Genomic DNA, 17,433 nt, shown 5'->3' with positions numbered 1-17,433 from the left:
CATATGGTTCTACAATTTTTTGAACTAGAGGTTGACTATCTTTGGTGATTAGAGACTATGTTTGATGGCCGGAGGGGGATGGGGATTTGGCGAAGTAGGAAGAGTTTGTAGGTTAAGAAATCACATAAAACTTATAGTTGTAATGTCTTTGCTGCAACAAAATAGCAAGCAATAATTCTGCTTATTTCAGATAATGCATTATAATTGACCTGCAAGAAATAAATCTTGGGTCAACATAAAATCCTTGGGCCATACTTTTCTCACCTGCTTTAAATTTTTCCTATCAATAGAGAAAAGTCAGAGAATATTGAACACTGCATACCTATTCATACCATTTTAAAAATACTGGTATAGCTTTACTCCTACCATCGTAAATTGATTTCCATTGGGGCCAATTGCCTATGAGAAGATTAAGATAATTGTGCCCTTAAACACAATCATTTATTTAATGAGTTATGAAAGTCTGACTTAGGCAATACATGAGCTTAATTTGGGAACTTCTTGCTCCAGGCCACTGAAATTCAATGTACGTTAAATTCATAGTGTGAAGACAATGTGTCATCCCCTCGCCTTACTACCTTGACCAGATAGGAAACATGACCAGATAAGTTAATTCAAGTTATATTGAAAAAAAATCTTATTTATTTATCTGTATTATTTTCAAGCTGCCTTTGTAATAGACAAAGGTGTAACTAGTATGGTAGAATCCATGCTGCAGAGTCCATTCAGCATTAGGTAAAAGAGCATTTTGCATTTCTCTACATCTACTTTCTACTTCTTTACATCTGCCAGGGCAGTCATTTTGCGAATAGGTGACTCTCTCAGAAAAGTCATTTCATAAAATGCCTACCACATACTCTGAAACGTCAAATACATCTCCAGTCTGAAAAGAATGCATCCTCCTAGCTGTCTAGGAAATTCTCAGTCATCCATGTCCTTGTTATCCCAAAAGTGTTTCTGATAAAAAAGCAACTGAGAGTTAGTTTTTCCACTTACTTTTTTGGGGAATCTTTCTAAAGCAGGGGTGTCAAAATTGATTTCATTGAGGGCTGAATCAGGGTTGTGTTTGACCTGGGGGGGGGGGGTGAGATAGGTGTGGCCGGAGTGGGCGTGGCCAGCTCAGCATCACTCATGTCAGAGGTGCCTGTGGTGGCCCGAGCACTCTGCCGAGAAAAACAGGGTTCCCAAGCTCCATTTTCAGCTGCAACAGCTCCCGCAATCCTTTGCCAGTGAAAACTGAGCTTGGCAGGCTACATTCAGCCCTCACGAGTTCTGTTTTCACTGGCAAAGGCACTGTGAGCCAGTCCTTTGCTGTTTCCAGGGCAGCCCCCCGGGGCCAGATCTAAGCACCTCATAGTCTAAATCCAGCCCTTGAGCCTTGAATTTGACACCCCTGTTCTGAAGCATGAGAAGGTACCCAAATGTATTTGTACTTAAATCCTACTTATTTCATTGAGTCGAACCATGTGATTTAACTAAGTGTACGTTATGATACGTTAATGATGGATAATCTTGTTTGTAACGAACTGCAAGTCAATGTTGAATTTTATTCTTTTCCCAGTATAGGGCAGGACAATTCCCAGAAATGGTGGCTCAAATGTAGTGTTTTATTCCCCTATGAGTGTTTCAGAAGGAATTTACAGTCAATATTTCCATCTCTTCCATGGGAATAATCAATTTACATGTAAGTTTATGTGTTTGAAAGCCTAAGAAAAGTTTTACTACATTTGTCATATGGAAACCATTTTGTTCCTCAGTGTGCTATATAAATATTAACATGCTCCATTGCTAGATTATAAGGCTTGTTAATTTATGCTATCTATCAAAAAGCTATTACTAGGCTTGAAGCATTCATAATTAATCAGAACCAGTACTGTGCAAACCATAGTGCTTAACCGCTTAATATAATAAATGTTTTATTTGTTAATATTAACGGGGAGATTGTAGTGTGCACTAGAATTATCAATATCACAAAGGATAAAACTTAATTTCATTGTGATGGTCAGTACACCATTAGCAATAACAGGGGAAAAAAAGCCAATCTAATTCAGAAATAGTTGAAATAGCACCATGGACTGAAATAGAATTTTATCTCTTTAGCCATGTGTCATTCCTTTCGCCCAGAGTCTCAATACTTTAATCTTTGCCAGTCTTGAAATGCCATGTAGGGTTAGGCCTGGTTAAATCTTGGATGATAGACTAGGTCATGTTAAGTCATCTAGACTGGAACATATTTCTTTTAACAAAAGATCTTAGAAAGCAATCACACATTATTATCTGTTGTTATAAACCAATTTCATATTGTCACCAAAACCAGCCCTAATTTGAAAATAAATATAACCCATTCAAAGGAAATTTTAGTTTATTTTATTTCTATTGTTAAAGTTGTACAAATGGTTTTGATATTTCCATTCCCATTTTCAAAGCTCATTTTTTTAAGCTGGCTGTTCAATAACAAAATAATGTGCATATACATTTTCCTATCTGAAATATTTATACAGTGAATCTCATAATTTATGAGAAGTATACAGCACAGTAATAGTAATAATATATTAGTTCAATAAAATACAGCATGACTATTTCTCCTTTTCAAAAGCATATATATATTATATATATACACACACACACATATATACACACATATACACACACATCATACACACACACACACATATATATATACATACATACATACACTATGTGTTATCACTATTTTTGTCCTTTTTTGTTAAAGTTCACTAACAAGCAAATAATCTAAGCCCTTCTATAAAGCTGTATTTGACATATATCAATGGGAATTCAATGCCTGAAAAATATTAAACTTCAATAAAATATTAGAAAAAGTGATGTTTTGCCACTGTCAAACTAAACTAAAAAATAACATAGAACAATTAAGGCAAACTTCAGTTCTTTATTTGCTTACACACAATAGATTGAATCTATCCAGGCTAAACCTTTACTACTCTCATCTGAAAGGATATAATGTGGGAGATTCTAGGCAGTGGCTATCCTTACGCTCTTCCTCTATTTCCTATCCGGCACTAGGCTGGGATGTGATTCCTCTTTCCTGGAAAAAATGCAGCCACACTGTGGTCCATCATAGCAGCTCCCCACTCATGCTATTGGCATATCTCTCACTAATACATTATTGTAGTATTGCAAAAAGTCATTGTCTAAAAATGGTTGTTTCCCCCTCCCTCCCTCCCTGGTCATCTTTATTGGCAATATCAACACTTTGGAAACTGATTTGTACTAAAGGCCGATCCCCCCCCCCCTTCCCACAAAGTATAAGTAAATATAAGGTTCCCCTTGCACATATGTGCTAGTTGTTCCTGACTCTAGGAGGTGGTGCTCATCTCCATTTCATAGTCGAAGAGTCAGTGCTGTCCGAAGACGTCTCCGTGGTCATGTGGCCAGCATGACTAAACACTGAAGGCACACAGAACGCTGTTACCTTCCCACCAAAGGTGGTTCCTATTTTTCTACTTGCGTTTTATTTTACATGCTTTCGACCTGCTAGGTTGGCAGAAGCTGGGACAAGTAACAGGAGCTTACTCCGTTAAGCGGCGTTAGGGATTCAAACCATCGAACTGCCGATCTTTCTGATTGACAAGCTCAGTGTCTTAGCCACTGAGCCACAAAGTATACTGAACTAGAATTATAAATCATAACTGTTGTGAGGATATTGCATGCTGCTTACTGGAAAGTTTATACAATATCATCTGTAGATGGGGGAAAGATAATGTGATTGAAAGTTTCCTCTCAAGTCTCAAGTCAAAAGACACAATGCTGGAACTGCCTAATTAGCGTGGCTCTGCCAAGCTAAAACAGTACCTCCCTTCCCCAAAACAAGCTCAGTTTAAGTCTCTCAGAAAAAAGGAGGGTATAAGTATCATTACTCTCCTAACCATGTCAAGAAGCGTGCAGTAATGAAATGCATATAAATTATACCTGTATTAACTGCAGCTAGAATTGTATTTGCACAAAATTGGAAAAGTGATGAGATCCCTACTGATAAGAATGTAGTTAGGAAAATATTAGAATGTGCAGAAATTAACAGATTAACACTCGCAGTAAAGGAGAAAGAACAAGCTGAATATATATGACGTAGGAGCTATTTTATGGATGGCTGGAGAATAAAACAGAAGTGAGAAATAAATGGAGATCAGTGAAATAAGAATGTATGTTAAGATAGGAGGGTAACAATATGATGATTCTTACTAATATGACTGTTAAGATTACTATAGAATTATGATATTTTCATTAGTATATATATTAAGACAGAGAAATGATTAGAACTGTAATGCTGACTATTATTATTGTAAGATTAGAGAATTATCAATATAATGACTACTGTAAATTTTGGCTGTTATTGCATAGAGACACACTGTTTAATGGAAGATGAAATGTTAAAAAAACCTTATAAAAAAGAAACCCAGTGGAATGTTCAATCCAGACGTGGGTTCCTACCAGTTCGCACCTATTTGGTAGAACTGGTTCGTCAAATCTACCGAACTGGTTAGAAGAGGTTCCACCAGTGGATCCAGAAAGCAGGCCACACCTACAGAAGAGTTCCAAAATTTTTGAAACCCACCACTGCTACACACACACAGAGAGAGACAGACAGACTGACAGAGAGAGAGAGAGAAAGAGAGAAAGAAAGGAAGGAAGGAAGGGACAAGAAGGAAGAAAGAAGAAAGAAAGAAAAAAAAAAAAAAAGAAAAAAAAAAAAAAAAAAAAAAAAAAAAAAAAAAAAAAAAAAAGAGAGAGAGAGAGGAGAGATGAAAGAAAAAATAAAAAAAGGGACAGAGAGACAAAAGGAAGGAAAGAAGAGAGAGAGAGAGAGAGAGAGAGAAAGAAGAAAAGAAAGAAAGAAAAAGAAAGAAAGAAAAGAAAGAAAGAAAAGAAAGAAGAAAAGAAAGAAAGAAAGAAAAGAAAGAAAGAAAACACATGGCTGGCAAGCCACTCCCACCAGGTCACATGGTCAGCAAGCCACTCCCACAAAGGAGGCCACACCCACAGAGTAGATTCCAAAATTTTTTGAAACCCACCACTGGTTCAGTCCCGGCCCAGTTTGCTGAGAGAGCCAAACTCACCTCCCAGGCACTCACATAGCAATAGCAATAGCAGTTAGACTTATATATCGCTTCATAGGGCTTTCAGCCCTCTCTAAGCGGTTTACAGAGTCAGCATATTGCCCCCAACAACAATCCCGGTCCTCATTTTACCACCTTGGAAGGATGGAAGACTGAGTCAACCCTGAGCCGGTGAGATTGAACAGCCGAACTGCAGAACTGCAGTCAGCTGAAGTAGCCTGCAGTGCTGCATTTAACCACTGCGTCACCTCGGCTAACATCTGAATACTGTTGCATGACAACAATTTTGGGAAATGGTTTGTATTGGAAGTTGATAAGCTAACAACGGGTTAATTTAGCCACACATTGACATTTTTAAGGATGCACCAATATCCATAACCAACCTGATTAATTCACATTGCCCCACTCATGAACTTTGCATTCAAAATGGAATCTTAGCTCATGGCGTGTGAGTAAGCAGAAAAAGAAGGAAAGACTGCTGTTGGATGAGGAGCTGAAAGTGATGTACAGGCAGCTTCATCAGTTACAGGAAAAAAGCAGGGCTGACATCCAACTGCCCAAGAATGCAAGCCAAGGAAAACAGCCCCAACTCTGCTTGATCCCTCTTGGAGTTGGCTTGGGAGCTTAGCTTAATGTTCAGCAGCACCTCTGCTTAGAGCTTAGTTGGAGCTAAGCCTCACTGCAACTATGCAGCTTGATTTTTATAAGGAGCAACCAAGTTATACTGCATGAAATCCACAACATGTGCAATAAATTGCATCTGGAAGGAGACTAGGACTGGCTGCCACTTTAAAATGTAAGCATTCAAAACGAAGAAAAAAGCCAGAGATCTGATTATATTACTAGCCTAGCTCATTAGAACTGGAAGGACGAAGTTAAAACTCTGTTCAGCCTGTTGTTCCTCTGAACCCTCTGTTCAGATCAAAAGCTCTGCATTAGCATAAGTGTGGAACACAATAAAGTGTTCCATCATTAACAATCTATGGAATGTATTGGAATACAAAATAACTTTGCATTGGTTGATTTTCTCTGTCTCTGTCTCTGTCTCTGTCTCTGTCTCTGTCTGTCTGTCTGTCTGTCTCTCTCTCTCTGTATCTGTGTGTGTGTGTGTGTGTGTGTGTGTGTCAGAACTGGTATTCAGCAGGTTCTGACCAGTTCTGGAGAACCGATAGTAGAAATTTTGAGTAATTCGGAAAACCAGTAAATATCTATGACTGGCCACACCCCCATCTATTATCTGCCTCTCGATTCCCAGCTGATAGGGAGGAATTGGCGCTTTTGCAGTAACCTTCCTCTGGAGTGGGGAGGGAATGGAGATTTTACAGTATCCTTCCCCTGCCATGCCCACCAAATCATGCCCACCAAGCCATGCCCACCAAGCCACACCCACAGAACCGGTAATACAAAAAAATTGAATCCCATCACTGGTGTGTATATGGTGTGCATAGATATGGTGTGTGTATACACTCAGAGTGAATTATCCAAATAAATTAGGTGACAAAATTTCTATTATGTGTTTTAAGTTTTATTGTCTTTCATGATTTCTTGCCGGCCGGTGATTATGAAGGAGTTTGACTTGATTTAATTTAGTTTATGTTTCTTCAAAATGGTTACCTTCATTTTTCTATTAAGAAGAGCTCCTTTAAGATGGTCTATTCTTTAAATCCTCTGAGATAGGTGAATTCTTCAGAATATGCTAAGCAACGTACATTCTGAAAATGTCTGCCAAGATGAGCAATATAGAAGCACATAATGTATAAAAACTGGAAAGTATTTTCCAAGTAATGGTGTTTTCAGTTCTGAATGATTGATTTAGAGTGTGGGTGGGAGACCGGAATCAAAATCTGACTTTTTACATAGAGAATATCTATGAGTGGAATTTTGATTACAGACGGAGGTAAATGTTCTGAGCACAATTGTAACAGAAATGAAAACAAAATGCAACCCCCCGCTGTAACAGACTTTATTAAAAGAATATTAATGATGACATTTATAATGCACAGCAATTAAACAATTATCCTTTGAACATTGCAATTCATAAGTTAATACAATCCACTACCCAACAATTATGATTTCACTTTAGCTTTATATCACCCTATAGCTTCAGCAAAGCTCTGCCCAAGATACTTACATTCTGAATAAGGGTCAGTTTAAAGCAGGGATCTCCAATCTTTGGTCCATGGGGGAGCTTGCAAAACTGCAATAGTACAAATAGCACAACCAAAACTATCCCCTTTCCCCCTTCCCGTCACCACTGGAACTGGAGTCAGTCTGCAGAACATGAAAAGTAGGGGACTGCAAATTCAACAGGTTTTTCTATATTCTCTATTTTCTTTTTGTTATGCCCTACTTACATTTCTTTCTTTTGTTGTTGTTAGCTGCAAAGTCATGTCTGACCCATCGTGACCCCATGGACAATGTTCCTCCAGGCCTTTCTGTCCTCCATCATCCCCTGGAGTCCATTTAAACTCATGCCAACTGCTTCAGTGACTCCATCCAGCCACCTCATTCCCTGCTGTCCCCTTCTTCTTTTGCCTTCAATCGTTCCCAGCATTAGGCTCTTCTCCAGTGAGACCTTCCTTCTCATTAGATGGCCAAAGTATTTGACTCTCATCTTCAGGATCTGGCCTTCTTAAGAGCAATCAGGATTGATCTCCTCTAGGGCTGACTTGTTTGCTCACCAAGGGACTTGCAGGTGTCTTCTCCAAGCACCATAATTCAAAGGCATCAATTCTTTGGTGCTCAGCCTTCCTTATGGTCCAACTTTCACAGCCATACATTGCAACTGGGAAAACCATAGTCTTGACTATACACACTTTTGTTGGCAGAGTGATGTCTTTGGTTTTTAATATGCTGTCTAGTTTTGCCATGGCTTTCCTCCCCAACAGCAAGCATCTTTTCATTTCTTGGCTGTAGTCCCCATCTGCTATGATCATGGAGCCCAGAAATTTCTTTTGGTTAGGTATTTTTAAAAGGTCGTATCAATAGTTACATGCAGCTTTTGCAGATAAGTTTTCCTAAAATTTGGATTTTTTTTTAAATGTGAATTTGCTGTCATATGTTAATTTCTTATAATTTCTACAAGTTCATCCCAAAATGGAGATTGAGAATTTCTGTTTGTTGCTTAGGATGGGTCCTTTTTGGAAATGCTGCTGTTTCATTGCCAATGAAAACAATTGGTCTATTTAATGTATTATCTCCCCTTCTATTGGGATAAAAAAATGGGATGTGCGATAATACACAAGAGCAGCTGTTTTGCTTTGTGCACCAAAGGAATATTATCTTCATGGGGAACATTTGGATTCTGTACTTTTTAACAACTTTGTAAATTGTTCTACTCTGGAAAAAATGTACAAACTGGAAGCTTACTTTGAGAACAGCAATAACAAATTTACAGAGATCCTTCTGAGAATATCTGTATCCAGGTGGTAATTCTCCAATAATTACAAATGTTATATATATTTTTATCAGATTTTGGACTGATTGATGGGGTGCAATGAATGCTGATGATGCAAACTTTTTTTCCATATACTTTATGTGATTTATAAACCCTGACTGACATTCTCTTCTTTTATTCATTCTTCCCATCTCCAGGGCAATGTGAGAAGGATATAGATATTAGCATGTGAAATCCATCAATCAACTATCACAAACAATACAGTGACACAGATAAATGATTCAATGTTTTTCTGTGTTCATCATCCATGGGGAAATGAAGACTCTATTAAGCTATCTGGTCTGTAGGTTGTCTTATGTTTCCTGACTCAACTGTGATACAAGTCATTTGTCACCTAGTATAAATCTATTAAGGTAGCAGTCATGTACACATTTACCAGAGAGCAAATGTCGTTGATTGCTATGGGACTTCTAATAGTGATGTATAAGATCATCCTATAAATGTGTATGCATAAGTTTGGATAATTAGGATGCTACATTTTTAATTCATCAAAATCTTATAACAGTTCATATGACTTTAATTGATCACACAATTAATGCAACTGTCTTTAATTCACATCTGATCTTTTCTGTATGATTCTCTTCTAGTGATTCTTTGGTGTTGTCAGGCGTGCCTCCATCAATAACCAAAACTCTCAATTCCATTTTTCATGGAAATTAAAATACTTTTACTGGTTATGAAAAGATAGCAAGAAAAGCAAGATCTGAGCCAGAAAGGTGCGAACAAGTACATATCAAATGATTACCCAGCCTCTCCCTCCAACAACCCCACCCCAGTGTCCAATCTGCAACTCCCTAAGGTGTCATGTGGGTTGTATCTCCAAAAGCCATCATCAGGTTGGTATGCAAGATGATTGGCCTTGACCAGGCCCAAACACCGGCCACCAGCATGCACAGAAGATGGTGAAAAGAAAACTCTCTTTTCCATATCTCCTCCAGTACCATATAATTCCCATCCCAAATACCATGCCCCCACCCGCCCCATTTCTATGGCAGCCAATAGCAAGCAAGTGAAGCAGAGGCTGACATTTGGCTCTCCTTCAGAAACCTGGGAAGGGGGAAAATATTTCAGGACACCAAATATTGGATGTGTCCTCTATGTTTCCTGGAATCTAAGATTTCTTTAACCTCAAAATGTTGCTCTCATTTGAAACAGGAAGGAATCAAAATTAATTGATATTCATATGTGCAGATACATTCTAGATACAATGAAGATAGAAAAATGGAGGGGTTTTATGATAAAATGACTGAATTAGATAAAATTTTAACAGGTGCTGATGAAAAAGTAATTAAAAAACTTTATGGCTACCTGTTGTGGCTCGGTAGGAGCCTTTGGAGCTGATATCAGACTCTGACACAGAAACCTCCTGTGAGTGGTTTCAGGATGCTCACAGGAGAGGATAATAAGCAGATGTGGTTCGTTAAGGATCTCCTCCTGCGGATAAAAGACTGATGGTGCCATGCCCTAGTTGCAGAAATCAACGTTCTCCGTTCATGTGTAACCATTGAAAAAAGCATTTGGATAAGTGTCTTGATTTATGTAATTCTGTTTGGTATTCGTTTGAGTGAAGACTTTTTGCCAGAGCCTTTTATCTGTGTTTATTTTGGGCTCGCAGCCAGCTCGAGCTGGGACTGATAAAGACGTTCCTTTGCAAGCTTTATTTGGCTTTTGTTTCTGAACGAACAAGGTGGGGGTCAGAACAGCTACCTATTAGAGGTGAAGGTACAGGAAGAACAAGTCAAAGAAAGTTAGCTTGGGGAAAAGTTTTGGGCATGGGATTGACCTAGAGAAATGGCAAAAACTGTGGTCTCACAACTATAAAATGACAATGCCTACTGCATATAAAGAGAATTTGTATAAGATGTTTTACAGGTAGCACTTATCCCCAATGAGAATAGCAAGAATGTCTAAGAACAAATCCGAAAAATGCTGGAAATGTCATCAGATGCTGGGCTCATACTACCACATGTGGTGGACTTGTACTGAAGCTAAAAGATATTGGACTAAAATTCACATGTGGTTGGAGAAAATGATACATAAACACATAGACTTAAAACCAGAACTTTTTTTTATTGGGAATCATATCAGAAACATACAATAAAGACTTGAAATATTTGATTGTAAATGTTTTAACTGCTGCTAGAATTGTATTTGCAAAAAATTGGAAAAATGAGAAAACACCAACACAGGAGGAAACCATTTGGAAAATAATAGAATGTGCTGAAATGAGTAAACTTACATTTGAAATTAGAGAACAGGAGGATGAGCAATTTTATAAGGTATGGGATTTGTTTTACCAATAGTTAGATTAAAAAAAACACCTTGAAATGAAATTATTTATTCATGTACTACCAGAAAGTTATAGTCATTGTTATGAAAGTTTTTTGCTATGAAATAGTGTTTGATCATATAATATATAAAGGACAATAATGTATTTCATGTATAAGAGTGGGATGATTTGAACCCTATGTATAATTGTAGGTATTGATCATATTATACTGGAAAGATTTTTATAAGTTAAATGGACTAATGACGATGTAATGAATAATTGATACATATAGGAATTGAAATGTTCAATAACTACTTGTATTAACAATGAAAAAAATGTTGCTCTCCTTCAATAAAAAAGGAACAGGGGGCAAGGGTTGCGGCGGACAAATGGAAGAAGTGTGTTCTGGTTTTAGCAAGTTCACATAAAACACAGGATAAATCCTCCTAAGGGTTTTTGGCAACTCCAATTTTACTGATACAGGATTTATAATTTTAACAATGGGAAACAGACACACATATTTTGGGCCCAGCTTCTTCAATTTCTGGGTGGTTTATAGAAACTTAGTGGACAAAAATACCCTATCTCCAACTTGGTACTCTCTTGGCTTGGTACTTTTTTTTATCCACTTGGTTTTTGTGAGCTTGGTGAGCTGCATCTAAGGCCTTGCAGGTCATCAGCCAAAACTGTTGAAGTTGATTACTCCACTCAGACAAGGATAAAATTTGTGGTTTCTCCTAAGGCAATTCAGGAATTGGCACAAAATCCTGGTCAAACATAACTTTAAAAGGGGTCATTCTGGTACTGCTATGTACTGAATTATTGTACGCCACCTGTGCATGTGGCAAAAGTTCAGCCCAATTATCTTGTTGATAATTGATAAAACACCAAAGGTACTGCTCCAGAACCGAGTTAGCCCATTCACAAACTCCATTAGTCTGCAGATGCTGGGTGGAGCCAATCAATTTCAGGAACTCTTTCCAAAAGTGGGAAGTGAATTGGACCCCCCCCATCCGAAATATTGTGTTCAGGCACTCTATGTAACCTATACACATATAAAATATTTAGCCAATGACTTTGCTGATGGGATCTTGGTACAAGGCATAAAATGGACCTGTTTGGAGAACAGATCGGTGATCACCCAAATAATGGTATTTCCAAGACTTTCTGATAACTCAACAATAAAATCCATCGATATCTCCTTCCATGGGGCCCCAGGATGGGCAACACTTTGAAGGAGACCTTGGGGCTTCCCTGGTGGGTTTTTTTGTGACTGCACAGTCCTGTCCAGACAGGACAACTGGCTATGTAGGACTCAATGTCTTTTTTTAGGGAAGGCCACCAGAATTGCCTTTTTACAAATTCAAAATGGCCATTCTCGAGTCATGGGCCAGTTGAAGAACAGTTTTCAGGCTGGCAGGAACATACAGCTTAGCTTCTACCTAAGCCACTCCATCTTTCATGGTGCATTAATCAGAATGTTTTTTGAACCAGTCATCGGACATGAGACCTTTCTTAAGTTTGTCCATCAAGTCCGTGGTTACATCTGTCCACTGGTCCCTGACTCCTAGTAACCATTGGGGCAGCCAGGTTCTTATCTGGGATGAGTGGATGAACCACAGTTGGTCTGGTGCTGTTATACTGGAGAAACCTGGACAAGGCATCAGCCATAAAGTTCTTCCCTCCTGGAATGTATTTTAGGGTAAAGTTGAAGCGGTTGAAATGCTGTGCCCAGCATACCTGTTTAGGGGACAGCTTACACGGGGTCTTCAAAGCTTCCAGGTTTTTTATGATCAGTCCATACTTCAAAAGGGTGTTTTGCCCCCTCCAGGAAATGTTGCCAGGTCATCAAGGCCCACTTGATGGCAAAAGCTTCCTTTTCCCATATGGCCCATCTCCTTTCTGTTTCTGTAAGCTTATGTGAGGTGTAGCAGCAAGATTGCAATTCTGGTTCAGATCTTGCTTAATGTCAGGTGTGCCTCGATCAATAACCAAGAAAGAAAACTCTCAATTCCATTGTTTGTGGAAATTACAATACTTTTACTGGTTATGAAAAGATAGCAGCGAAAGAAAAGCAAGATCTCAGCCAGAAAGGTGTGAACAAGTACATATCAAATGATTACCCAGCCCCTTCCCTCCAACGACCCCACCCCAGTGTCCAATCTGCAACTCCCTAAGGTGTCATGTGGGTTGCATCTCCAAAAGTCATCATCAGGTTGGTATGCAAGATGGTTGGCTTTGACCAGGCCCAAACACTGGCCACAAGCATGTGCAGAAGATGGTGAGTTATTAATTTGGTCTGCCTACAGTACACATCAGATTCAGATTTACACAATGCTTCAGTTTAAGAAAATATGCAATGTTTCTACTGTAGATGAAAAACACTCACTTTTCCTTTGTCCTTGAAATTCTAAAGTAATACCTTGAAAACTTCAAGATGGCAGGATTTTATTTTTGATTAAGTAGAAAAAGGAAGTTCAGTTTAATAGAAGTTTAGTTTAATGGTCTTCCAAATCTTTACAAATCTGCTAAAATAATGTGTGCTTTGTAAACAGATAATAACTTGCAAATAATAATAATGATACATATAAACCACCCAAATTACTGAGCTATACAAATTTCATAACCTCCACATTTTAAAAGGAACACATAGAACCATCCAACAACCATTGAAAAATCTGTAGTTTAATCATAGTAAAACATGCAACATGACTAAAGTTGCTAAAGTTACATTATACAGGTGCATCTCAAAAAATAAGACATTTATGGAAGTATGATAGATGATAGATAGATAGATAGATAGATAGATAGATAGATAGATAGATAGATGATAGATAGATAGATGATAGATAGATAGATAGATAGATAGATAGATAGATAGATAGATAGATAGATAGATAGAATAGAACAGAACAGAACACATATGAGAGAGTGAGGGAGAGAGAGAGTGAGTGAGAGAGAGTAATTGAGAGAGAGAGGGAGAAAGAGAGAAAGTATTGTACATTGGCTTTAACTGTGGTTTCTAATACTGATATACAAATATAATATCAAGTTTCCTAACATATGCCTAGTTCTTATGCTCTAGCATCATTTCACTTTTATCTATTTACTGGTGATTGTAGCTACATTTATATATAATCTGTCTGTATTTAGTTAGGAGTAATTCACACATACGGTAGAACCTCTTGTCACAACCATAATTCATTCCATAACTTTGGTCGCAAACCAATTTGGTCGTGATCTGAACCTAACATTGGAAATTTGGTGCTTACCAAAAAAAATTGGCATGGGAGGTGAAATTGGTTGAAATTGAGGGAAAATGTGAATTTTTTGGTCGGAAATCAATTTGGTCGTGGTCAGAAGCGTTTGTGACCAGAGGTTCTACTGTATTAGAATTTTGTGCAAATATGCATTTGGTTTTTGGTTGTACTCTAATCAGAAAAAAGATTAAACTTAAAGAGGGACAATTTGTTGTAGTAGTTAAGGCAATAAGCTACCTAAAGGACAAAGTAACTTAAGTCAGTCACTTTTTCTCATCCTGGGAAGGAGGTAATGACAAACTAGTTCTGAAAATCTTTGCGTGAAAACTGAAGGGATTTGTCTAGGCAGTTGTCAGGAGTCAACCCTGACTTGAAGGCACCAAAAATATATAATATTTGGGTTGTATTGCATCAGGAGAAACTTCATATCTAAAAGCAAATTAGTTCATTTTTCTCTATTTAGGAATTTAAGTGTCTATAGTGTGAATTTATTTCTGAGTAAGTATTAGAGATTTATTGTATAAAGTATTCACATTTGAACTTCAATATGTGGTTCATCACAATTTCTTTGCAAACAGCTGTCACTAAAACATGCTATAGTAAATTTAAACATTTAATAAAAGAAATGAGGAAAAATATGGGTCGAGTTCAGACCTAATGCTAAGTCTGTTATTTGGTCTTGGCTTAGTGTAAAATGTGACATTAGTGTGAAAGGTAAGATATTTTGGCTTTTTAAGAAGATCATGGCTTAGTATAACAGTGATCTCACTGGATTATTTTTTATAAAGCAAAATTTAATCTTCCTTTCTTCCTTCCCTTCCCTCTCTCCTTTTTACCCTCCCTCCTGGTTGAAATTGGTTCTGGCAAGTTTATCAAAATATCCCAAGGGTTGTCCATGCCAAATTATATCTCTGTAGGTATAAATGATTAACACAGGTTTGTAAACCACTAAGCTAAACATCTCAAGGGCTGTGTTAGCCAAGCTGTATCTCTGTAGATATAAATAATTAACAAAGGTTTGTAAACCAATCAATATATTTCATGAACAAATTTTTCTATCTGTTGTATTTTCCTGGACATAACCATAGTTAGTTACTTAGAGCTGTGTAAAATTTAGCAAACACACACCCTTTCATACGCGTTTATGAATATGCCAGCATGTGGAAAATTGATAGGCACCTTTTTGATCTTGGCTTGCTTGATTTCTTAAGCTTAAATAATATAAGAGACCTTATTTATTCAAAGTGGTGAATGTTCTCAAATGTATTAGTTGCTGCCGTCATGCCTTCATTTATTAAACACCATTCATCAAGCTTTTAAAACCAGGACTTTCCAATAAGTTGAAGTAGGAGAAAGTGGCAATCAGTAATTAAAAAGAAATTGGAACGAAGTAAATTTCAAAAAGCTTGTTCAGTTATCTGATGGTACCAACCAGTCAAAATCTGTACAGATAGTCCTTGATTTACGACCACAACTGAGCCCAAAATTTCTGTTGCTAAGTGAAACATTGATTAAGTGAGTTTTGTCCCATTTTGCAAGCTTTCTTGCCCCAGTTGTTCAGTGAATCACTGCAGTTGTTAACTTAGTAACATGGTTGTTAAGTGAATGCTGTTTTCCCCATTGACTTTGCATCTGAGAAGGTTGCAAAAAATGGTCACAAGTTACTTTTTCAGTGCCGTTGTAGCTTCAGTCACTAAACTGAACTGTTATAAATTGAGGAGTACCTATATAGTTGCCTATCTCCCCTTAGCCCCTTCCACAAACCAAGCCACTACTATTACATTTTTGTGCACATTTTTAATGAACCACAATAATGGAAAAATACTTTAAAGTCTCTTTGCGTGGTTTTAGATACTTACTAGAGAGATGGCAGGAAGCTAAATAGCAGCAAAACAGATGGTGAGTAAGCTATTGGACATATTTGGATTATTTGAAGACTCGGATATATCCTGAGACAGAATGAAAAGAACATAATAATTCTTCTTTCTTACATCACTCTCTATTCATAGAAAATGAAAACACTGATCACAGAGATATCCCCCCCCCCTCTTATTGGACCGAGTCACATCATACAACACAGAATAATAGGGCTGGAAGCAGGGGTGGGTTGTTACCGGCAATACTGCTGGTTTGGCATGCAAAAAAATGTGGTGTGTACATTTGTAACTAAAAAGGTCTGCACATACGCACAATGTTAGAAAAGGGAAAAAATAATTTTTTGCAATGAAGATTGTTCTGCACCTGTGCAGAACTGAAAATCAAAATGGCAGCAATGACGATAAAACTGGTTTGGCCAGTTGCTACTTACTCGGCTGAACTGGTCCAAACCGGTAGGAACCCATCTCTAGCTGGAAGAGACCTCAGAGTTCTTCTTGTCCAACCCCTGATCAAGGCAGAAGACTTTATACCATCCTGGTCAACATAAATTCAACAGAAAAAAAATTGTCAGTAAACATAAATTCAACAGAAAAATAGTTTGTCAGGAAAACAACTGCCTGCGAAGTCTCCTGGATTGGGGTGGAAAGGCGAAAGCAGAAGCAGTATGCTCCCTCCCATAATTGGATAGATCAAGTTGCCCTGATAGACTGGTCTTCATCCTGGTCAAATGAATGTCCAGTTTATTTTTTGAAAAGCTCCAAGGATAGAACACTCACAATTCCCAGAGGCAAGCTATTCCATTGATTAAATGTTCTTCCCGTCAGAAAATTTCTCCTTACTTCTAGGTGGGTTCTCTCTTTAACAAGCTTCCACCCATTATTTCTTGTCCTGCCCTCTGGTATTTTGGTGAATAAGTCAATCCCTTCTTCTCTATGATAGCCTCTCATGTATTGGAAGACAGGTACTATGTCCCCTCTAATCCTTTTTTTTTTTGAGAGCTAGACATATCTCACTCCTTCAACCATTCATCATATGGTTTAGCCTCCAGACCCCTTATTAGTGATGGGATTCAATTTTTTTGCTATGTTCTGTGGGCAGGGCGTGGCTTGGTGGGCATGGCTTGGTGGGTATGGCAGAGGTAGGATACTGCAAAATTTCCATTCCTTCCCACTCCTGGGGGAAGGATACTGTATTTCCACCCCACTCCAGGGCAAGGATACTGTAAAATCTCCATTCCCCCCACCTACCCCACTAACCTGCTTTCCAGGCAACAAAAGAAGACCCAGCCGATCAGCTGCGATGCCAATCAGCTGGGACTTGGGAGGCAGCAAAGAGATGGGGGCAGAGCCAGACAGAGGTGGTAATTGTCAGTTCTCCAAACGACTGAAAATTTCTGCTACCGGTTCACCAGAATCGGTTGGCTGAATACCACCTCTGCACCTTATCTTTGTTGCTCTTCTCTGCATACTTTCT

Source organism: Thamnophis elegans, chromosome 11 (genome assembly GCF_009769535.1).
Source record: "Thamnophis elegans isolate rThaEle1 chromosome 11, rThaEle1.pri, whole genome shotgun sequence".
NCBI classification, from domain to species: Eukaryota; Metazoa; Chordata; class Lepidosauria; order Squamata; family Colubridae; genus Thamnophis; species Thamnophis elegans.
This window is presented reverse-complemented; position numbering follows the sequence as displayed.